The 24691-nt window shown below is 49.2% G+C and overlaps 1 protein-coding gene across 1 annotated transcript in view; it reads right to left on the bottom strand.

Moving 5' to 3' along the window:
* The window catches only part of MERTK (MER proto-oncogene, tyrosine kinase), a 337008-nt gene that overhangs the window by 106927 nt on the left and 205390 nt on the right, over window positions 1-24691 (bottom strand). The gene's annotated exons all lie outside the window — the stretch shown is intronic.

Consider the following 24691-nt stretch of genomic DNA (forward strand, 5'->3'; position numbering starts at 1 on the left):
AGCGGGAGTCACCGATGATTGATGAAAACATTGGAATTGATAGCTTTAGGCGATTTGCTTAGCGGAAAGCTTATTGTGCAATTTTCACAGCAGTACCCACCAATTTTAAAACAAGAGTTTTAAAAGGGCTCATATTTTTGCATTGCCCTCACTAGAGATGAGCGACTTTGCCTTTTTTAGGGTCGAGTCGGATTTCATGAAACCCGACTTTCGCAAAAGTCGGGTCAAACGAAATCGGCCGACTATAGCGAAAAGTCGGAGGCCGACTGAAATACGAAACCCAATGCAAGTCAATGGGGAAGCAAAGTCGGCAGGGAGTGGAGGACAGTAAACACACCTACAGTGCCCATTTCAATGCCAAAAACATCAATTCTTATTACTGAAGCTTGTCAACCTTAATTTACGTCATAATAATAGTTACGCATTGAAAACTTTGGGTTATTTGGCTAAAGTTGTGGGGGGGTAGGGCTGGCTCCAGGTTTTCGTGTGCCCTGGGCCAAAGAGTGTGTCAGTGCGCCCCTTTAACATATACCACAACTCATGATGCTCCGATATGGCACAGATATATCGGTATAGTACAATGACAAATACTTCACTGCTTACATGAATAATATATTTTAAATTGTACAATAGCTCAAAAAAAGGACAGTATATTACTCCATACAGTATTATAGCCACCACATTGTGCGCTTTACAGAATAATGAGCCCCATATATTTCTCCATACAGAATAATTGGTCCCATATAATGTTCCATACAGTATATGATGAGCTCCACATAATGCTACAGTATATGATGGTCCCTATGGACGATGCTCCAGTGTGTTATGGGCCCAAATAATGCTCCATATATAATGTGTGACGCCTCTGGCTAATACGTCCAAGAGTGGACCCTCTGGATCGCGGATCCGGAGCCCCTGGGCCGAGCACACCTGGTGAAGACCGACCCCTGTACAGGGATCGTTAGGGGCAGGACCGCAGGGGGCGGAACCGCGACAGCCGGAGCCAGCAGGGACGACTCGGAGGACTGGCAGACAGAGCAGGAGTAGCGAGGTGGAGGGCAGAAGGAAATGGCTGGAAGCCTACAGGAAAGGTACAGCGAGGACCACAGGAAGGAGACAGGCAGACAGACACGGAGCAGGAACAGGGCAGACAAAGGAACAGTAAGGATAGGCAGGGTACACAGAAGAAGGTAGGGCCGATGGGTGCTGCAAGTCACAAACAATCATCAGGCGCCCTCAGAATAGAGCGGACGCCTGATATATGCGGAGACCGGAAGTGCGCCCTACAGACCCTCCCCTAGCGACGCCCCCTGCCAACGGAAGAGGCCGGGGGAACGCGCGTGCGCTGCCTAAGGCCGTCGCGGTTACCCGCAGCAGAGCGGCAAGCAGCGCGGAGGAACGCGCGAACCGGGAGGCGCAGGTGAGAGGAAGCTGCGGCGGGCACCGCCGCTAAAGGGGCATCGGCGGGCACGACCGCCGATGTCACAGTACCCCCTCCCATATGCCCTCTCCTTCTGAGGTTGGTTAGAAATCTTTTCATGATAAGGGGGGCATCGACATTCTCTCGGGGCTCCCAGGACCTCTCCTCTGGGCCAAAACCCTTCCAGTCGATAAGAAAAAGAGTCTTACCTTTGACCCTTTTCATAGCCAGGATGTCCTTTACTTCAAAGACATTGTCAGAACAAATTGGCGAGGGAGGGGACATGGAGGTTGGTTGGAACCGATTCAAGACCACAGGTTTAAGGAGCGAGATATGGAAGGCGTTAGGGACCCGGAGTGACGCCGGCAACCTCAATTTGTAGGCTACCCTGTTAATGCGCCCAAGTACTTCAAAAGGCCCGATGTACCGAGGACTTAATTTGTAAGCAGGGACTTTCAGGCGGATATGTTTGGTAGAAAGCCAGACTTTGTCCCCGGGCTGGTACGGGGGTAGATCCCTTCGTCTTTTGTCCGCGTGTTTCTTAATTCGGACGTTGGCTAGCTCGAGCGCCTCTCTGGTCTCCTTCCAGATTTGCGAAAACTCCTTGGCGAGAGTGTCTGCTGCAGGAACTCCAGACGATGCGGAAAAGGGCAATGGAACCCCAGGATTTAGCCCAGTTACCACAAAGAACGGTGTCTTGGACGTTGATTCGCTGGAATGATTATTATGAGCGAATTCCGCCCAAGGTAGAAGAGAGACCCAATTATCCTGATGAGCGTTAGAAAAGTGGCGTAGGTAGGTGGTCAGAATTTGGTTAATCCGTTCCACTAGGCCGTTGGTTTGAGGATGATACGCTGAAGAGAAGTCGAGAGACGTGCCCAGGAGCCGACAGAGGGCCCTCCAGAATCGGGAAGTAAACTGGACCCCTCGATCGGTCACGATTCGCAGAGGGAGACCATGTAGCCTGAACACGTGGTGGATAAAGATTTCGGCCAACTTTGGGGCAGATGGCAGTCCGACCAAGGGAATAAAGTGGGCCATCTTGGAAAAGCGGTCAGCGACGACTAAGATGGTAGTACACCCAGCCGAGCGAGGCAGATCAGTCACGAAATCCATGGCGATTTGCTGCCAAGGAGCCTCTGGGACAGGCAACGGATGAAGGAGGCCGGAGGGGAGAGTCCTTGGAACCTTGTTCTGAGCACAAGACCTGCAGGAGGCTACAAAGTCCTTTGCATCCTGGTGGAGAGAGGACCACCAGTAATACCGGGAAAGAAGCAAAAGAGTCTTCTTAATCCCAACGTGCCCAGCAACCTTGGAAGAATGTCCCCAGCGCAGTACTTCCAGGCGTTTGTTTGGAGGGACGAAGGTCTTGCCAGGCGGAGGGTTAGAGAAACTCACGGGGGCCACGGAGATAACCTTAGCCGGCTCGATGATATATGATGGATCCTCCTCCCTCTCCAGGGACTGCAAAGACCTGGAAAGCGCATCGGCTTTGATGTTCTTACTGCCGGGCCGGAAGTGGAGCTTAAACTCAAAACGGGAAAAATACAGAGCCCACCTGGCTTGTCTGGAGTTGAGTCTCTGGGCAGATTGCAGGTAGGCCAGGTTCTTGTGGTCCGTGAAGATAGTAAAGGGGTGCACTGCCCCCTCGAGCAGATATCGCCATTCCTCCAGCGCCATTTTAATGGCCAATAATTCCCGGTCCCCAATGGAGTAGTTGCACTCCGCCGGAGAAAAGGATTTGGAGAAGAACCCGCAGGGGACAAGACGTCCAGATGGAGCCTGTTGGGAGAGAACTGCCCCAGCTCCAGTGGAGGAGGCATCAACCTCCAGAATGAAGGGCCTACTGGCCACTGGACGGTGTAAAATCGGAGCAGAAGCAAACGAGCGTTTCAGGGCAAGAAAGGCGTCCTCGGCTTCAGAGGGCCAGACGTTAGGCTTCGTCCCCTTACGGGTCAGGACCGTAATGGGCTTGGTGACTGTAGAGAAGTGGGGTATAAACTGCCGGTAATAATTAGCGAAGCCGAGGAAACGCTGGATGGCCTTTATGCCAACCGGACGAGGCCACTGGAGTACCGCGGACAGCTTGTCCGGATCCATCTTAAGACCGGAATCCGTGATGATATACCCCAAGAAGGGTAACGCTGTTTGCTCGAAGAGGCACTTCTCGATCTTGGCGTAAAGACGATTTTCTCGAAGGCGCTGCAGGACCATGCGTACACTTCTCCGATGGGAGGAGAGGTCGGTCGAGAAAATGAGGATATCGTCCAAATACACCACCACGCAGGAATAGAGTAGGTCTCGGAACACCTCATTTACGAATTCCTGAAACACCGCTGGAGCATTGCAGAGACCGAACGGCATGACCAAGTATTCATAATGGCCGTCCCGGGTATTGAAGGCCGTCTTCCACTCGTCCCCCGCTCGGATTTGGATTAAGTTGTAAGCTCCCCGCAGATCCAACTTCGTGAAGATTCTGGCCCCCCTCAGCCGGTCGAAGAGTTCAGGAATCAGCGGGAGCGGGTACCGGTTTTTAACCGTGATGTTGTTCAGGCCCCGGTAGTCAATACAGGGTCGCAGGGACCCATCTTTCTTCCGGACGAAGAAGAAACCTGCGCCCGCAGGGGACGAGGACTTCCGGATGAACCCCTTGGCCAGATTTTCCTGTATATATTCCGACATAGCCGAGGTCTCTGCTGGGGACAAAGGATAAGTTCTCCCTCTGGGAGGAGTGGCACCAGGAACTAGGTCGATAGGGCAGTCATAGGAGCGATGAGGTGGTAAGGAATCCGCCTCCTTCTTGCTGAACACGTCGGCAAACGTGTGATAGGGTGCGGGTAAGCCCGGGAGGTCGGCAGGCTTCAAGCATGGACGAGGACGCGTGAGGGCCCGTAGGCAGTGCTCCTGGCAGGAGTGCCCCCAACGGAGAACTTCCCCAGAGCGCCAGTCAATCACAGGCTCGTGCCGTCTGAGCCAGGGCAGTCCTAGGAGAACAGCATGGGCTAGTTGTGGCAGGACATAAAAGGCTATCTTTTCGAGGTGGAGAGCTCCGATTTGAAGATCTACTTCGACGGTAATCATGGTGATGAGTCCGGGTAAAGGTTTACCATCAACGGAGGAAATAGCGCGAGGGTTCTTCAATACCAACACCGGAATCTGGAGTTTGTCAACCTCCTCCTGGCGGATGAAATTACCGGCAGCACCCGAGTCCACATACGCCTCCACAGACCCACGCCCCCGACCTGTAATTAGCAAAGCTGAAAGAGTAAGGGGAAGAGAGGAATTTTGATCACCTAGGGGGTCCTCTCTTACCTGACCTAGGTGGAGGCATTTCCCGACCTCTCTGGCTTCTCTGGACAGGAACGCACAAAATGGTTGGCCCCTCCACAGTACAGGCAGAGGCCCTTGGTCATCCTCTCCCTGCGGCGTTGCTCGGACAGTCTGACACGATCAACCTGCATAGGCTCAGGAGCGGCGCTAACAGGAGATACAGGGAAACGGGGGACAGGAGCCTGATACAGCCTAAAGGACCTTCTCTCTCCGACTGCCTCTCGAGCGCGCTCCTGAAAGCGTAGGTCTATGCGAGTGGCCAGCGAAATAAGGTCCTCCAGAGTGGTGGGGGTGTCTCGCCCGGCAAGCTCATCCTTGATCTTACTGGAGAGGCCTCTCCAAAAGGCTCCCACAAGAGCCTCATTGTTCCACCCTAACTCAGAAGAGAGGGTCCGGAAGCGGATGGCGTATTGCCCCACTGTGAGGGAACCCTGGCGGAGGTTAAAAAGGGCCTCAGTGGAGGATGCTAAGCGACCCGGTTCATCGAATACCTTGCGAAAGGTTTCTAAGAAGGTCTGTAAATTTAGCACTACGGGGTCATCTCTCTCCCACAAGGGGTTCACCCAGGACAGGGCCTCACCCTCAAGATGGGACACAACGAACGCCACCTTGGCGCGGTCAGTAGGGTACTGAAGGGGGGCAAGCTCAAAATGTAGCCTGCATTGATTTAAAAAACCCCGGCATAACTTGGGATCTCCGCTGTACCTGGGGGGTTTACCCAGACGGGGAGCCGGAGTAGAGGCTACATCCGGGGAGGAAGTTGCAGCGGCAGCAGAGGATTGCAGGGCCAGCAATCGGTCATCCACGGATGCCATGTAACCCAAGATGTGGGATTGGGCGTCGCGCTGCTGCGCGAGCTCCTGTTGAAGGCTGACTAAGAGAGGAGCGTGCCCGGGGTCAGAGGTCTGCAGGGCGGACAACCGGGTGTCCATAGACTTCATAAAGGACATTATCCGGTTCTGATTTTCACGAAGGAAAAGCAATTCCTTTTGTGTGGCGGCTGCGGCACCGGCGGGATCCATGGCCTGATGATACTGTGACGCCTCTGGCTAATACGTCCAAGAGTGGACCCTCTGGATCGCGGATCCGGAGCCCCTGGGCCGAGCACACCTGGTGAAGACCGACCCCTGTACAGGGATCGTTAGGGGCAGGACCGCAGGGGGCGGAACCGCGACAGCCGGAGCCAGCAGGGACGACTCGGAGGACTGGCAGACAGAGCAGGAGTAGCGAGGTGGAGGGCAGAAGGAAATGGCTGGAAGCCTACAGGAAAGGTACAGCGAGGACCACAGGAAGGAGACAGGCAGACAGACACGGAGCAGGAACAGGGCAGACAAAGGAACAGTAAGGATAGGCAGGGTACACAGAAGAAGGTAGGGCCGATGGGTGCTGCAAGTCACAAACAATCATCAGGCGCCCTCAGAATAGAGCGGACGCCTGATATATGCGGAGACCGGAAGTGCGCCCTACAGACCCTCCCCTAGCGACGCCCCCTGCCAACGGAAGAGGCCGGGGGAACGCGCGTGCGCTGCCTAAGGCCGTCGCGGTTACCCGCAGCAGAGCGGCAAGCAGCGCGGAGGAACGCGCGAACCGGGAGGCGCAGGTGAGAGGAAGCTGCGGCGGGCACCGCCGCTAAAGGGGCATCGGCGGGCACGACCGCCGATGTCACATAATGGGCCCCATTTGTAATGTTCCAGTGTATAATGTGCTCCATAGATGTTGCTCCAGTGTCTGATCTGCCCCATTTAGAATGCTCCAGTATATGATGGGCCCCATGGATGATGCTCCAGTGTATGATGGGCCCAAATAATGCTCCATATATAATTGGCCCCATGTCTAATGCTCCAGTGTATAATGAGCCCCGTAAATGCTGCTCCAGTGTCTGATGTCCCCCATTTGGAATACTCCAGTATATGATGGGCCTCATGGATGATGCTCCAGTGTATTATGGGCCCAAATAATGCTCCATTTATAATGGGCCCCATTTCTAATGCTCCAGTGAATAATGTGCCCCATAGATGCTGCTCCACTGTCTGATCTGCCTCATTTATAATGCTCCAGTATATGATGGGCCTCATGGATGATGCTCCAGTGTATGATGGGCCCAAATAATGCTCCATATATAATAGGCTCCATTTCTAATGCTCCGGTGTATAATGGGTCCCGTCAATGCTGCTCCAGTGTCAGATGTCCCCCATTTGGAATGTTCCAGTATATGATGGGCCCCTGTTATGAATGAGTCACCGTAGGAGGCAAAAGCAGAAATACAAGCTAAGTCCAGAAAACCAGAGAAGTTGGCAACTATCAGATTGCAGACCCCTGAACCTATCAACACAACTAGCAGTAGCCGTGGGGGGTTCCTACGATGCCCTAGACCCCTCGATCACAGCCGGAGAATTACATAGGCCTAAAGAAAGAAAGAGGAAATCTAAACTGCCCCAGAGCAGACCCCAAAGCCATAGGCAGCCCCCAACATATAATGACGGTGAAGCAAGATGAAAATACTAACACAGACAGAAAGATAGACTGAGCAAAGACGGGGCCCAAAACTACCTAGATAGGAAAGGACAGGAAGGCTGCTGTCTGCAATCTGCAAAAACCCTATCAAAGACATAAGCCAACAAGCTGATATGAAAAAGGCCCTGAAGCAGCTAGGCTTCAAAAACTAAATCAGCACTCAGGTATTTTCAGAAGACTGAGCTAAATGAATTCAGCACACCCCAGCAGGGAATGGCAGAAATCCAGAAAAACAAAGCAAAACAAAGTCAAAGCAACAAAGCAAAAGGCCGAGCAGCAAACTTAGCTTTAGAGGAGCAGGAATTCAGACTGGTCTCCAAGGATCTCACAGAGAAATCACCCGCAGGGCAGAAGGGCGTCGGCAGCCTTATATCCAGTCAGTAACTCCACTCAGCCAGTCATCATCATCAGCCTCAGGTGTTTGATAATCAGGTTCACTACCTTTCTTTACCAGAAGAGGGAGTTCCTCGGGCCTCAGTAATGAAGGGGGAAATGAACTCACAACAGGCCCCATTTTTAATGAACCCAGGCATGGTATGTGAAAAGAGCTCCATGGAGTAATCTGAAGCGTGTGCTGCTGCATCCTTCATTTTTGGTGTGGGTGAAGGACACAAGGAAAGGGGTTGCTCCTGACCAGAAGCCTGCACTGACGACTCAGTGCTTGAATTTTTTTAAACTTCAGAAGAGGAGGCGATAGAGCTGGAGGCTGTTTCAGCAATGTAAGCCAAAAACAGTTCCTGATGCTCTGGCTTTAAAAGCAGTCTACCTACTCCCAGAAAAGGGAGCCTTACAGGCCTTCCGAAGCTACACCATGACGCAGGCTCAAAACCTCCTGCGTTAGCTGCTATTGTGTTTTTGGCACTACCAGCAGATGCACCATCACTACCATCAGTACCAGGAGGCCCCCCCACGCCCACGTTCGCGTCCTCTTCCACCATACTTCCTCATGTTTTGGAAAATGGACCCAAAATACAAGCAGATATATGGTACTGTATCAGAAGCGTACAGCTCTATACAGTCTAGGGATAACAGTAAATCTCCGTATATATTTCATGAGTCATACACAGACGCTCACAGGCTCAGTATGGATTACACAATAAAATAAAAAGTTGAAAAAGGGTACATTATCACCAGATACAAGGTATATATAGTATAGTGTAAACATTATGAATCTCCGTATATATTTCAGGAGACAGACAAACACTCTCAGGCCCAGTATGGATTACACAAGAATATGAAAAGCTGTAAATGGGTAATGTAACACAAGCGTACAGCTGTATACAGTGTTGGGGTAATCTTAAAGCTCCAAATATATTTCCGGAGTAACAGACAGACGTTCACAGGCTCATTATGGATTACGCCAGAATCTAAATAGCAAAAAAGGTTACTGTATCAGAAGCGTACAGCTGTATACAGTGTTGGCCAAATTTAAAATCTCAGTATATATTTCCGGAGTCACCCTCAGACGCTCACTCAGACTGGGTTTGACCATAATAAAAAATGTTGTCAAAAAGGTACTGGATAACAAGATAGCAAGTATATATATTATAGGGTACAATTGAAATCTCCGTTCACATAGTCCCGTAGTCACTCTCAGACGCTTACACGGTATGGATTTGTCTGTAATACTAAATGTCGAACAAAGGTACTGTTTAACATGATACAAGCTATATCGAGTATAGGGTAAAAATTGGTATCTCCAATTAACCGTATATATAGAAGGCGTAAACCACACAAGCTCACTCACTATGGATGACACCGTAATAAAAAATTTTGAACAAAGGTACTGTATCAGCACATGCCAGGTGTATCCAGTCTAGGGGTAATTATAAATTTCCGTCTATACTTCCGGAGTCAGACACAGACACTCACAGTCTCACTATGCCACCAGAATTTAAAAAGTAGAAAAAAGGGAAAGGTATTCGAAGCACACAACAGTATACAGTGTTGTGGTACTTTTAAATCTTCGTATATATTTCAATCTCAGTAAGCCAGTCTAGACTCTCCGCTACATGGAAACTACATGGATACAAGTACAGACAGAAAGTCGAGTGTTAGTAGAAATTTGGGAATTACTTATCGCGGGAAAACCTCCCGGTAGATGTTGCAGAAGAGATGCAGACGCTCAATTAATGTGTCTGTGGAGACAGCGAAAATGGTTCTTTGTGAAGAAAGGATTGCTTTATTGCAGTAGCGTGGATCACATCACCGTTACTCATCTCCATCAAATTGTGATCACAGGGAGAGATGTAGACATGGTCCTCACTGCCTATCATGATGTGTCTGGTCATTTTGGAGTGCAAAAGACAGAAGCCACAGGCCGTAGGCGATTCTATTGGATTGGCATGAGAGGAGACATTGAAAAATGGTGGCAGGAATGACACACGTCTGTGACTATCACAACTGTGAAAGGTGATCATAAAGCACCACTGCATCTGCTTGTAAGTTGACGTCCATTACAAATGGTGAAATGGTAGCCATTGATCATCTGAAGGTAGAGGCCATAGCTACATCTTAACCATCATCGATCAATACACCAAATTTCTAGTGGCCGTCCCTGTGAAGGATTTAACTGGCCAGACTACACAGCGGTGGAGCAGGGAGAGGTAAGTATTGCAACTTGAAAGTGCTGTGGCGATGACCAAGCAGGGGGGTCACACTCGTGGGCGACGGTACAGGCACAGGGCCCCTCATAGCACGCTGGTGTGTCTGACGGCGAGTGGGCCCCCCACTGTTAGAGACACTGTATTGTACTATGAGGGGCCCTGTACCAGTGCCGTCGGCCATCAGTGGGTCCATCCATCTGTTCAGAGCAACGGCACTTGCCCAGGTGCACCAGGTGTTGACCCCAGCTCTTGGGGGTGGGTGGGCAGCCCAGTTAGGGAGGTTTAAAAAATGGCATATGTTGATGTGTAGGCTGGACATTCAGCTGCTGCAAATGGCGGAATTGGGCAAGTCCGAGGAAGAGGAGGACAAAAGCGAGGCAGTTTTCTGGCAACCTATGTGTCATCAGGGGAAGGTGGGACAAAATCCTTTGAAACCCATGCATGGTTCATTTTAATGAAGGTTAGATCATCAACATTTTGAGTCGACAGACGGGTCCTTTTTTCTGTCAGGATTGATCCAGCAGCACGGAAGACTCATATAACACTTTAGCAGCAGGGCAAGCGAGCTCCTGTAAGGCATAGTGTGCCAAAGCAGGCCAGGTGTCAAGTTTAGAGGTCCAATAGTCAAAGGGGAATGACCTGTGTGGGAGAACATCGATATGGGAGGTGAAGTAGTTTGTAACCATAGTTGACAACTGCTGTCTCCAGTCACTTGTAATCGATGCAGTATTAGCAGTCGTGTGAACGGTACTTGAGAAATCATTCCACAACATGGTCATTAAACCCCTGTCTCCAACGCCACTTCGGCTGTGTGCACCACGAACACCTCTTCCATTGTGCCCACTACGGCTCGTGGGAAAACCAGCACCGCTGCTGTGTGCTGGGAAAGCCTCAAACAAACGGTTTACCAGAGTTGCTTGTTTGTTAGCCAATATTATCTCTAGGTTCTCCTGTGGCATGATGTTGTATAATTTGCCTTTGTAGAGTGGATCGAGGATGCTGGCCAACCAGTAGTCATCATCCTTCATCATTTTGGCAATGCGGTGGTCCCTTTTTAGGATCGCACATGTGGGCCAATGTTCCAGGTGTCAATAATGCACTGCCACTGCTGGGTGGAGGAGCACTTTATGGCAAATCCACATCCCTACAGTCACGCACAAACACTGTACCTGACCTTGGAACGTCAACATTTTCTCTTGCCCCTTAGAAGCATTCTCCTGCCCAAAACAATCATCCTTCCCTCACCCTACTCCTCCTCTTCCTCTTCTTCCTCCACCTTGTCCAGGACAGTTCCCTGACCAGACAATGGCTGACTGTCAGCAAGGCTTCCCTCCTCCTCCTCATCCTGTTCCTCCTCCGCTGCCGACGCCAGATCCTTAATGTGCGTCAAACTTTTCATGAGCAGACGCATAAGTGGGATGCTCATGCTTATGATGGTGTCGTCTGCGCTTACCAGCCGTGTGCATTCTTTAAAACACTGAAGGACTTTACAGAGGTCTTTCAGCTTTGACCACTGCACACCCGACAATTCCATGTCTTCCCTCAAACTGCCTGCCCGTGTATCCTCCCACAAATGCATTACAGCCTGCCTCTGTTCGCACAGCCTCTCAACCATGTGCAGGGTGGAGTTTCACCTTGTTGCAACGTCTATGATTAGGCGGTGCTTGGGGAGGTGGAGCAATCTCTGCAGCTTCTGCATACGACTGGAGTGGACGTTTGAGCAACGGATGTGCGAGCACAGTCTTCGCACCTTATGGAGCAGGGTAGTTAACTCTGGATAATTATTAAGGAAGCACTGCACCACCAGGTTCAAAGTGTGAGCCAGGCAAGGTACAGTATGTGTGTTAGTTTTGCACGGGCTATGGCTGCCACAAAATTACAGCTGTTATCACTGACTACCTTGACTGGCTCAAGATGTAGACTGCCCAGCCATGACTCAGTTTGTCGCTGCAAGAAGTCGGCCAGTACCTCCGCGGTGTATCTGTTGTCGCCCGAAGACATCTTTAACACAGCCTGCTGATGCTTACCACTAGCTGTTCGACAGTGGGACACCTCGTGTGCAACACTGCCAGCTGCGGATGGAGTGCTCGTGCGACTGCGCTCTGTGGACGAGCTTTCGCTTATGGAGGAGGAGGGTCGAAAGCCTACAGCCAACTGTTTCCTATACCGTAGGCTAGGCAGCACTGTTCCACTGCCGCTGTCCCCTGTGGAGCCTGCATCCACCACATCAACCCAGTGCGCAGTGATGGACACGTAACGGCCCTTGCCTTGCCTACTGGACCATGCATCTGTTGTGAGGTGCACCTTTCCACTCACTGATTGCTTGAGTGCATGGACAATGCGGTCTTTCACATTCAGGTGGAGGGCTGGGATGGCTTTTCGAGAAATGAAGTGCCGACTGGGTAGGTTATAGCTTGGGACTGCGTAGGCCATGAGCTCGCGGAAAGCTTCGCTTTCAACCAAACGGTAGGGCATCATCTCTAATGAGATTAGTTTGGCAATGTAGGTGTTCAAACACAGTGTACGCGGATGTGCGGATGAGTACTTTCCTGTCCTACTCAGAGTGTCTGGTAGGGTGAGCTGGACTGGAGAGCTGCATATGGGGGAAGTAGCGGTGGACCGGACGGAGTGAGAGGGGGTTGGTGATGGTATTGGTGGTGATGGCTTAGATTTAGTGTTGTGTTGCACAACCATTGTGATTCCCTGAGTGCTTTGGCCTTGTGACGACACTTCAACATTTAGTGCTGGTGGTGTGCTTAACGGTGGCGGTGGTCTTACAGTGGGGGAATCGATGGAGCTTTGCTGGCTACCTTCAGTCGGAGCAGGTGCACATGTGCTACCTGAGGTTTTGTAGTCCGTCCACGCTTGCAAGTGCATGTTGATTAAATGTCTAAGCATGCAACTGGTATTCAAATTTCTGAGTTGTTTACCTCGGCTAAAGGTCCTTCCGCACTTCTTACAGATAACCTTTGCCTCATCAGTAGGATTTTGGACAAAGAAGTGCCACACTGCACTCTTCCTACTATGGTATACATTTTCTGGACTTGCACGCTGTGCTAAGTTGACCGTCTGGCCAAGCTGTCCTGTAACTCTTTTAGTTATTGGTCCACGTTTTTGGACAGCTACAGGCCTGCCAGATAACCGCTGCTGCGATGTCAATGCCTGCTGCGGATCCTTCTCCTTATCTGAACTATTGCCAGCGCCAATGGCGGATCTTAATAGGGGCGGATGGGGCGGTCGCCCCGGGCCCAAGGTTTTTTGGGGGCCCAGGGGCAGGGGCGGGCTGGGCCGGGTGTCAGAGAGGCAAATGCCCCCCGGGCCGCTCCCCCAGCACCTGTACAGTGCCAGCCGTGCCCTGTGCTGTGACGCCGCCGGCAGCAGACAGCCGCCCGCGTCACATTCTATGAGGCCGGGGCCGGGAGCTGTGCACGGCCATCACCTTGACGGCTGCTCAGCTCCGGCTCCCTCCGGCTGTACTTCCGGGTCAGATGTCGGGCGTGCGCGAGGACGTCATCGTGCACGCGCCGACATGTCCCGGAGGATGCTGAAAGCAGAGGCGCTGCTGGGGAGCGAGCCGGCTGTGAGGTAAGTATGGGGAACTTTTTTTATTTTTTTTTATTTATAAAATGAATTAAATGGGGGAGGGGGTGAGTGGGGGCTGTACACAATGAAGGGGGGGTGACTGGGGCCTGTATATGATGAAGGGGGGTGAGTGGGGCTACACAGGATGAAGGGGGTTGAGTGGGGTTGTACAGGATGAAGGGGGGTGACTGGGGTTGTACAGGATGAAGGGGGGATGAGTGGGGGCTTCACAGGATGAAGGGGGATGAGTGGGGCTACACAGGATGAAGGGGGGTGAGTGGGGCTACACAGGATGAAGGGGGTTGTACAGGATGAAGGGGGGTGACTGGGGTTGTACAGGATGAAGGGGATGAGTGGGGGCTTCACAGAATGAAGGGGGGATGAGTGGGGGCTTCACAGGATGAAGGGGGGCTGCACATGATGAAGGGGGGGTGAGTGGGGCTGAACATGATGAAGTGGGGGATAAGGGGGACTGCACATGATGAATTAAGGGGTAAGTGGGACTGCACATGATGAATTGGGGGTAAGGGGGACTGCACATGATGAATTGGGGGTAAGGGGGACTGCACATGATGAATTGGGGGTAAGGGGGACTGCACATGATGAATTGGGGGTAAGGGGCACTGCACATGAAGTGGGGGTAAGGGGGACTGCACATGATGTGGGGGTAAAATTAACTGCACATGATGATGGGGGAGTGGGGCTGCACATGAAGTTGGGGGGGAAGGGGACTGCACATGATGAAATGGAAGGGGGGATAAGGGGCTGCAAATGATGAAGCGGCACTGCAGATGAAGTGAGTGGGTGATAGGGGACTGCAATGGATGAAGTAAGGGGACTTCAAATTAAAGTGGGGACATTAAAGTGGATCCCCTATGGCCAGGATCACGTTGGGCGATTTTGTGCGTATTGGCCGTAGGCCTACAGCTTATGTGCAACGTCTTTTTAGGCCATGTCCACACGTGGTGGAATGGTGGCGGGTTTTCCGTATGGACCCGCAGCAAACCAAGTGCTGCGGTCCGTACGGCTGTCAATTCCCGCACGGGGACCGCAGCGCTCAGGTGGGAAGGGGGGTACAGGGGCCCAGGTTTTATGAACAGCCCCGGGCCCATAGTCCACTTAATCCGCCACTGGCCAGCACCACCCTACTCCCCCAGTGGATGCCAATCCGGGTCAAGAACTGGGTCATCCATCACCTCCTCTTCAAAGTCATCTGCACATTCCTCTTTACCTTCCTCTGTGTCACCGTGTAAGGTGGTATAGTATGCGGGAAGGGGCACCTGAGTTTCATCAGAGTCAGATTCTGGCTCAGTAGACTGCGAGGGCAATGTAGTGCTCTGGGTCAATGTACCAGCAGAATCATCTAGCAGTGGCTGTGCATCAGTGCACTCCATGTCAGATTCATCTTGGACTGGGGAATTCAGGATTTGACTGGATAACCCAGGCATGGTATGTGAAAAGAGCTCCATAGAGTAATCTGAAGTGTGGGCTGCCACATCCTTAACTTTTGGTGGGGGTGAAGGACACAAGGAAAGATGTTTTTCCTGACCAGAACCCTGCACTGACGACTCCTTGCTTGCAGGTTTCGAATGTTCAGAAGAGGAGGCAATAGAGCTGGTGGCTGTTTCAGCAATGTACGCCAAAACCTGTTCCTGATGCTCCGGCTTTAAAAGCGGTTTTCCTACTCCAAGAAAAGGGAACTTTACAGGCCTTCTTGGGCCAAACGATGACGCAGACTCAACACCTCCTGCCTTAGCTGCTATTGTGCTTTTGCCAGAACCAGCCGATGCACCACCACCATCATTACCAGCTGCACCCCCCTGCCCACGTCCGCGGCCTCTTCCACCATACTTCCTAATGTTTGGGAAAATGTACCAAAAATACTAGCAGAGAGATGGTACTGTATGAGGAGCTGTTATGCCGCGCTCACCAGGAGGCGGGGCTTCGGCCCCGACGTCACTACCTCCGGTACGGCAGTCCCTCAGGGGTCCCCGTCGGGTGCACACGCGCAGCTCTCATCCCCGGGTCTCCTCCTCCATGTCACGTTTGCGCTTGCGCGATCCTGTCAGTGCTGTATAGGGCTCGGTCCTCTCTATGGTAATGGAGGACCTGACCCGGAACCAGTAGTGGTCATGTGCTTTCTGGCTAGGTCCTGACCCAGAACCAGTAGTAGTCATGTGCTATATCAGACGACCTCCCCCTAGGGGAGGTGCCTGATTATTGTTGTGCTTCCTGGCTGGGTCAGCTGTGTCCCAGCTTGGCTGGGCGCTGTTCTCAGGTCCTCTGCTCTGTCTGCTATTCTGTGGTGCTGCTAGCACTTGCTCTGAACCCTTGTTGCTTCATGCTCGGTTGTGCCTCCTGGCACATCCTCTCGTATCCTGTCCCTTGTTTCTTGCTCAGTCGTGCCTCCTGGCATTCACTCTATTCCTGTGTTCTGTTACACCTTCTGGCACGACTGCTGCCTCATTCTGTACCCTGTCGTGCTCCTTGCACGCGTCCTGCTTTGTCTACCTCCGAATGTGTTACTCGGTACACGCCTTATGTGCCCACGTGTACCCGTCTTGCACTATCCTGTATTCAGTGCACTCCCGTGTATTCTTCTGTGTTCCCTAGTATCCTGCACCCTCCAGTCACACAGTCTCGTATCTCCTGTGAGCCGGCCGCCTGATGCCAGCAGTCGTGGTATCGTATCCCCTGGGGCTTGCTCCTGACACTCCCTGTATAGGGGGTGGTCCTCACTAGGCTAGCTCGCCCTGGGAGGGTTGGTGCCGCGACCCAGAGGGTCCACTCCAGGAGTCGCTAACACTCTAACACTAGAGTGTTAACACTCTAACAGGAGCGTCCAGCTGTGTAAGATGTATTAAAAAAATTAAATATACGTATGTATTTTGCTAGTCAATGACGCTCTCCCAGTATGTATTTGACTGTCATCCAACAAGCAGATATACGGAACTGTATCAGAAATGTACAGCTGTATACGTTTTTTGTGTAACTAACAATCTCCGTATATGTATTTACGGAGTGATACACACACACACACACACACACACACACACACTGACTCTGTATAGATGTGACTGTAATGCGAACGGCAGATATACAATACTGTTTGAGAATCGGACACATCTATATGGTGTCTGTATGGAAAATTGTCAATCTCCGTCTATTTTTATACGGAGTGACACACGCTGTCTCTGTATAGTTTTGACCATAATCAAACAGCAGATATACGAAACTGTTTGAAAAGCGGACAGCTCTATAAGGTGTAGGTCTGGAAAAATGGAAAATCTCCTCGGCTTGTTTTTCCAGAGTCAAACACAGATAGCTTGTATTTGTCCATGATACCAGCCAGTACATGGTAGTGTGAGAGGAGCGTACACCGCTATACGGTGTGTGAAAAAAATGAACGCTCGGTAACTCACCAGAACAAAATAATAAAAGTTGGAGTGCTTTGAAAAAAGCAGTTTGAAAAGCAGTGTGCACACAGCAATGCAGCTATCAGGTAGCCTTAAAAGGCAGCCTAATCACCACCAGCGCTGCTGTACACAACAAAAATCCTCCGTTTTCACTGCACACTAACTGTACAGTGAAAAGCGCTATCAGCAGAAGCAATTTTTTTTTCTTCTTCCCTGCCTAACGCTCTCCCTTATTCAGAATCAGCAGCAGCACCTCTCCCTATTCTAAGATCGGCAGAAGATGGCGGTCGGCGGACACGTCCTTTTATAGCCACTGTGACGCCACACAAAGCCAGCCAATCACTTCAATGCCCTTCTCTAAGATGGTGGTGGCCGCTGCCCATGTCATCGCGTTGCCCACAGTGTGCGTCCTCCATCATTGGCTGAGAAAAGGCACTGGAAGCATTATTTGAAACGCAACTTTGGCGCTCGGCGACCTCATGGCCAACCTCACTCTATGGTCGGGTTTCGATCGGCGAAACCAGACTTTAGCTAAAGTCGGCAATTTTTGAATTTGACCGACACGTTTCGCTCAACTCTACCCCTCACTATGCAGTACAATACTCTTCTATGAGACACTATAGAATAGGACCAGTGGAGATCAAAGCTAGAAAAACTTGTGCTACCAAAATATAGATTTTTATATTATCTGTACTGTAGTCATAAAATAAAATAAAGCCATAAATAAATTAACCTTTGTGGTTTCCTTTGATTTATATTCTGTAATATAGGGCTGAGCAAAACCAAAATAGAACATTATTACAAGGCTGAATATTAGGTATAAGTTGGAAAAAAAGATGAGTCTCGTGTCTAGCACCAGAGTTTGTGGACTGTGTTGCGGTATCATCAGTTACTGCTATCACATGTCAGTGCCCTTATACTCTAAAGAAGAAGTAGCATTGGTGATCTGTGCAATTTCTAGACATATCAGCAAATTGTACGCCATGGATTACAAGAGGGATTTCATCAGATTTGGAAACTGCAAACCAAATGTTCTAGTTTTCTTTTAGAGTTAAAGGGCTCCTCTCATCACTAGGATTCCTATTCTCTCATGGGAATTTGCTGTTGGCAGCTCATTTCACCTGCAGCGGAAACTACAATGAATTCTTATATGTAGCCACTGAAAGACGTGGTGTCCATTTACAGGGATAAACCAGGTCTGCAACAGAAGATCCCTGCTTTTTAGTTCCCAGATGAGTTTTTGGATTATTTTTGATGCTGCAGGATTTCTGCCCCAATAATGTAAATTAGGTTACTTACAGTATGTTTTTTAGGCTGGTTTCACATTTGCGTTTTTTTTTGCGGTAATTTAGCGCTAAATAGCGCATGCGTTTTTTTTTCCTATACTTTGCATGGGATGCGCTTATGTGCGCATACACATGCGTTTGTACGCGTTTTACCGCGCATGCGTTTTTTTTGCGGTATGCGCTCGGGCGCACAAAATGCAACCTGTTGCATTTTTTGTGCGTCCGATTTGCCTCAAAAAAACGCATGCGCGCAATGCGTTTTTTTACAGCAAGACACCCAATATAAGTCTATGGGTGCGCATATGTGCGCATTGGCATGCTTATGTATGCGTTTTTTTGCACATGCGTTTTTTTTTGTTAACCATGGAATTTAGGGGTTTGGGTTAGAGTTAGGGTTAGTTAAGGGGGTTTAGGGTTAGGGTTAGGGTCAGGGTTAGGGTTGGGGTTAGGGTCAGGGTTAGGGTTAAGTATGGTTTGGTTAAGGGTTAGGGTTAGGGTCAGGGTCAAGGTTAGGGTTAGGGTTAAGTATGGTTTGGTTAAGGGTTAGGGTCAGGGTTAGGGTCAGGGTCAGGGTTAGGGTCAGGGTTAGGGTCAAGGTCAGGGTTAGGGTCAGGGTTAGGGTTAGTAAAGTCATGGTTTGGGTTAGTGTGAGGGGCCACCTAATGTTGGAAAAAAACGCAAACGCGGTAAAAACGCACTAAAAACGCATACAAACGCTGCGTTTTTTTCATGCATGCTCATAAAAATGCTTGAAAAAAACGCAGCAGTTGTATGCGTTTTTTCAATGCGTTTTTTTGCGGGAAAAACGCGCTGCAAAAAAAAGCAAGTGTGAAACAGGCCTTAGTGCGTTTTTATCACTTTTTTCCACTTCGATTTCCTTTGATATGTCATCTAATATATAAAGCTGAATGTGTGTGTGTGTGTGTGTGTGTGTGTGTGTGTGTGTGTGTGTTTGTTTGTTTGTTTGTTTGTTTGTATGTATGTATGTATGTATGTATGTATGTATGTCCGGGATTGGCATCTGCACCGTCGCAGCTACAGCCACAAAATCTTGCACAGTCACACGTCTGGACCCCGAGAGCGTCATAGTCTATGTTATGAGGCAAAATTTTAACCCTGGATGTTCCAATTCACCAAACAATTTGACCTATTATTCTTATCATTTCTATGGTGTTATCGTCCTTCTGTAAAGCTGGAAATAACACAATTTAGTGTTGTACCAACACAGACCACCCTCTGACACAGACTGCAGGGGTAGCCCAGTATCACACACGATAGAATTAGATACACGGCTCAGCAGTCAATATCACACAGGATAGGATTAGATACACAGCTCAGCAGTCAGTATCACACAGGAGAGGATTAGACACATGGCTCAGCAGTCAGTATCACACAGGATAGGATTAGATACACAGCTCAGCAGTTAGTATCACACAGGATAGGAATAGATACACTGCTCAGCAGACAGTATCACACAGGATAAGATTAGATACACAGTTCAGCACACAGTATCACACAGAATATTAGATACACGGCTCTGCAGACCGTATCACACAGAATAGGATTAGATACACGGCTCAGCAGTCAGTATCACACGATAGGATAAGATACATGGCTCAGCAGTCAATATCTCACAGGATAGGATTAGATACACGGCTGAGCAGTCAGTAACACACATGATAGGATTAGGTACATGGCTCAGCAGTCAGTATCACACAGGATAGGGTTAGATACACGGCTCAGCATACGGTATCACACAGGATAGGATTAGATACACTGCTCAGCAGTGCACACAGGATAGGATGCTTTTATGTGCAATATAATCATTATAATTTGTTATAACTAACCACAGTTGGTTACTATGCTCAGGCAATGCCAGGCTCTTCAGCTAGTGTTATAAATAAAACTACTTTATTTTTTATACTTTATATTGAGTACCTTTTATAAAACTTTATTGATAAAGTCATGTGTGGATGACATCTGTTATAAATGTTTTTCCGCTGCAGAAACAAAATAGAACCCCATGTGTGTTTTTACTTGCAGATTACAGTCAAGCTTATGGGGAAAATCCAGAAATAAAATGCATATTTGCAGCAAGGTGTAGCACGATGGATCACTGGTTAGCACTGTCGCTTTGCAACAGTGGGGTTCTAGGCTCTAATCCCACCAAGGACAACATCTGCAAGGAGTTTGTATTTTCTCCCCGTGCTTGTGTGGGTTTCCTCCGATTTCTCCTATTTCCTCCCACACACAATTTTGTGTGTAACAAAACATGGGTAATTGCAATAATATTCCGTGAGAAATACTTAATTTTCTGAAAAAATGTCAAGGGTGTTAATACTTTCGGCCATGACTTTAACACCCTACATGATGTCTAAAGGTGTTTCCTATATTAAAAAAAAAAAATTATATATATATATATATATACAGTGGGGCAAAAAAGTATTTAGTCAGTCAGCAATAGTGCAAGTTCCACCACTTAAAAAGATGAGAGGCGTCTGTAATTTACATCATAGGTAGACCTCAACTATGGGAGACAAACTGAGAAAAAAAAATCCAGAAAATCACATTGTCTGTTTTTTTTTCATTTTATTTGCATATTATGGTGGAAAATAAGTATTTGGTCAGAAACAAAATTTCATCTCAATACTTTGTGATATATCCTTTGTTGGCAATGACAGAGGTCAAACGTTTTCTGTAAGTTTTCACAAGGTTGCCACACACTGTTGTTGGTATGTTGGCCCATTCCTCCATGCAGATCTCCTCTAGAGCAGTGATGTTTTTGGCTTTTCGCTTGGCAACACGGACTTTCAACTCCCTCCAAAGGTTTTCTATAGGGTTGAGATCTGGAGACTGGCTAGGCCACTCCAGGACCTTGAAATGCTTCTTACGAAGCCACTCCTTCGTTGCCCTGGCGGTGTGCTTTGGATCATTGTCATGTTGAAAGACCCAGCCACGTTTCATCTGCAATGGCCTTGCTGATGGAAGGAAGTTTGCACTCAAAATCTCACGATACATGGCCCCATTCATTCTTTCATGTACCCGGATCAGTCGTCCTGGCCCCTTTGCAGAGAAAGAGCCCCAAAGCATGATGTTTCCACCACCATGCTTTACAGTAGGTATGGTGTTTGATGGATGCAACTCAGTATTCTTTTTCCTCCAAACACGACAAGTTGTGTTTCTACCAAACAGTTCCAGTTTGGTTTCATCAGACCATAGGACATTCTCCCAAAACTCCTCTGGATCATCCAAATGCTCTCTAGCAAACTTCAGACAGGCCCGGACATGTACAGGCTTAAGCAGTGGGACACGTCTGGCACTGCAGGATCTGAGTCCATGGTGGCGTAGTGTGTTACTTATGGTAGGCCTTGTTACATTGGTCCCAGCTCTCTGCAGTTCATTCACTAGGTCCCCCCGCGTGGTTCTGGGATTTTTGCTCAGCGTTCTTGTGATCATTCTGACCCCACGGGGTGGGATTTTGCGTGGAGCACCAGATCGAGGGAGATTATTAGTGGTCTTGTATGTCTTCCATTTTCTAATTATTGCTTCCACAGTTGATTTCTTCACTCCAAGCTGGTTGGCTATTGCAGATTCAGTCTTCCCAGCCTGGTGCAGGGCTACAATTTTGTTTCTGGTGTCCTTCGACAGCTCTTTGGTCTTCATCATAGTGGAGTGAGTTTGGAGTCAGACTGTTTGAGGGTGTGCACAGGTGTCTTATAATACTGATAACAAGTTTAAACAGGTGCCATTACTACAGGTAATGAGTGGAGGAAAGAGGAGACTCTTAAAGAAGAAGTTACAGGTCTGTGAGAGCCAGAAATCTTGTTTGCTTGTTTCTGACCAAATACTTATTTTCCACCATAATATGCAAATAAAATGAAAAAAAACAGACAATGTGATTTTCTGGATTTTTTTTCTCAGTTTGTCTCCCATAGTTCAGGTCTACCTATGATGTAAATTACAGACGCCTCTCATCTTTTTAAGTGGTGGAACTTGCACTATTGCTGACTGACTAAATACTTTTTTGCCCCACTGTATATATAGATAGATAGATAGAGAGAGAGAGAGAGAGAGAAAGAGAGAGAAAGTAAGGAGGCTAATGGACGTATAATTGATGGGAGGTATGTGTCGGAGAGATGGCTGCTCCCTGCGATGCAACCCGGAGTATTTTGCTTTAGTGCACGTGAGCACTAAGATGTCGGTTAGTGCAACTGGGTCTGGGTTGCGGGTAGCTATGAGAGATGGGTGGGACTGGCTACCCATATTCTTCCCATGTGGGTGTGCTTACAGCCTACATAACTGAGGCTGTTTGGCACATGGGCTGTGGCTGGAGGTGTGTAGACCTCCATGGTCTGTGTGCAGAGAGGGAGAAATCTTCCTGCGTATGTGGCTCCAGACCGAGCCTGAGTGCTGGACATTACCCCAGCCTGTGTGCTCACAGACCTGAGGGAGCAGAATCCTGCCAGGACCTGTGTGAGGTCAGGGTCATGTGACCTGGCCATGTTAGTGGCTGCTGGTGTCTTGGGAGAGCAGGAACTCCCACATAGTTCTCGGATGAGCTAGAGGACTGTGCTATGAACACTGATGCTTTGTTTTTGCTTGCTCCAAAGGCTGTTTTCCTTTTGTTGGTGCTTCCAGGGTTATGCAGCAAATAAACCCATATGGACTTTAAAAGGAACGTGCCTCCTGTCTTCCTCCTGTCGCACCTGAGTGAGTACAATCCCTACTACCGTATAAACTTGCGTATAAGCTGAGATTTTCAGCCCATTTTTTGGGGCTGAAAGTTCCCCTCTCGGTTTATACGCAGGTCATATACTGGGGGACGGCGGGGGAGGGGGAGTGGGGGTGTCAGATCATACTTATCCCCCCCGGCGTGTCGCTGCAGAACCCTCCCGCTTCTCCCACGGTCTCCCTTCAGCGGACACGTGGTACCGCTCATTAAAGTCAACAATATACGCATATTCATGGCTTTACCAGGTGACTGCTGAAGGAAGGGAGACCGAGGGAGAAACGAGGGGGCTGCAGAGACGCGCCAGGAAGGGGTAAGTATATGCAGTATTCACCTGTCCCTGGGCCATTGCTGCTCGCCGCTGTCTGCCACGTCCTCTGTCAGTGACTGTTCAGGCAGCAGAGGGCGTGGCGCGCACTAACTACATCACCGCGCCCTCTGCTGCCTGAACAGTCACTGACAGAGGACGTGGCAGACAGCGGAGAGCAGCGATGGACCGGGGACAGGTGAATATCTCAGGTACCGGAGCCTGAGCCAGCGGTGACACCGGCACCTAGCCCCCAGCGACGGAGAGGTGAGTATGTCATTTTTTTAATATTTGCAGCGGCAGCAGCATATCGGGCATAATCTATGGGGCATCTTATGGGGCAGCATATGTGGCATATTCTATGGAGCATCTTATGCGGGCAAAATCTATGGAGCATCATATGGGGCATAATCTATGGAGCATCTTATGGGGGCATAATCTATGGAGCATCTTATGGGGGCATAATCTATGAAGCATCTTATGGGGCATATTCTACGGAACATCTTATGGGGCCATAACCTTTATGGAGCAGCATATGGGGCATATTCTATGGATCATCTTATGGGGCCATTATTAACCTTTGTGCAGCATTATATGGGGCGTATTCTGTATGGAGCATCTTATGGGGCCATCACAAACTGTATGGGGCTCCAGATTCAATATGGATATTCAAAAACATTTAACCTACTGATGTCTCAATTAATTTTACTTTTATCGGTATCTATTTTTATTTTTGAAATTTATCAGTAGCTGCGGCATTTTCCACCCTAGGCTTATACGCGAGTCAATGAGTTTTCCCAGTTTTTGTGGCAAAATTAGGGGGGGGGGTTGGCTTATACTCGGTTTGGCTTATACACAAGTATATACGGTGTGTGTGTGTATATATATATATATATATACACACACACACATATACATACACACACACACACAGATTTTAAGTCATTGGGTTCCTATCAACATTTCCATATCACCCAATAAAATCAGGGCAGCCTCCATCAACATGTGCTATTAAGCTATATAGGCCCCTGGCTCTCCAAAGACTACCGTCCTATCAAGGGCAGGCCACAGATATCCCTCCATATAACTAGACCTACATAATCTCCTTTGCGTTTCCTCGACTTGGATTGTTCAGGTGAGGCAATTTATCTATTTAACTCACTTATCTAATGCCATTTAAGGTACTGTCACACTTAGCGATGTACCAGCGATCCGACCAGCGATATGACGCAGTCAGGATCGCTGGTACTTCGCTAAGTGGTCGCTAGTGAGCTGTCACACAGACAGATCTCACCGGCGACATCGCAGGGGTCGCTACTTACGTGTCAGATGAGGTGATCCTGATGTCCTCCCGCCCGTGTTCACGCGTCGCTCGTCGTCACAGCAGGAAGCTGACGACGAGAAACAGTCCAGGACGTTCTCACGCGATCAGCGATAACCAGCGGGGGAGCGGTCAGAGGTAAGTATCACACTTAGCGATATCGCTATAACGTCACAAAAA

Source organism: Dendrobates tinctorius, unplaced genomic scaffold, assembly GCF_039654945.1.
Source record: "Dendrobates tinctorius isolate UK_male_01 unplaced genomic scaffold, ASM3965494v1 ptg000140l, whole genome shotgun sequence".
Taxonomy (NCBI): domain Eukaryota; kingdom Metazoa; phylum Chordata; class Amphibia; order Anura; family Dendrobatidae; genus Dendrobates; species Dendrobates tinctorius.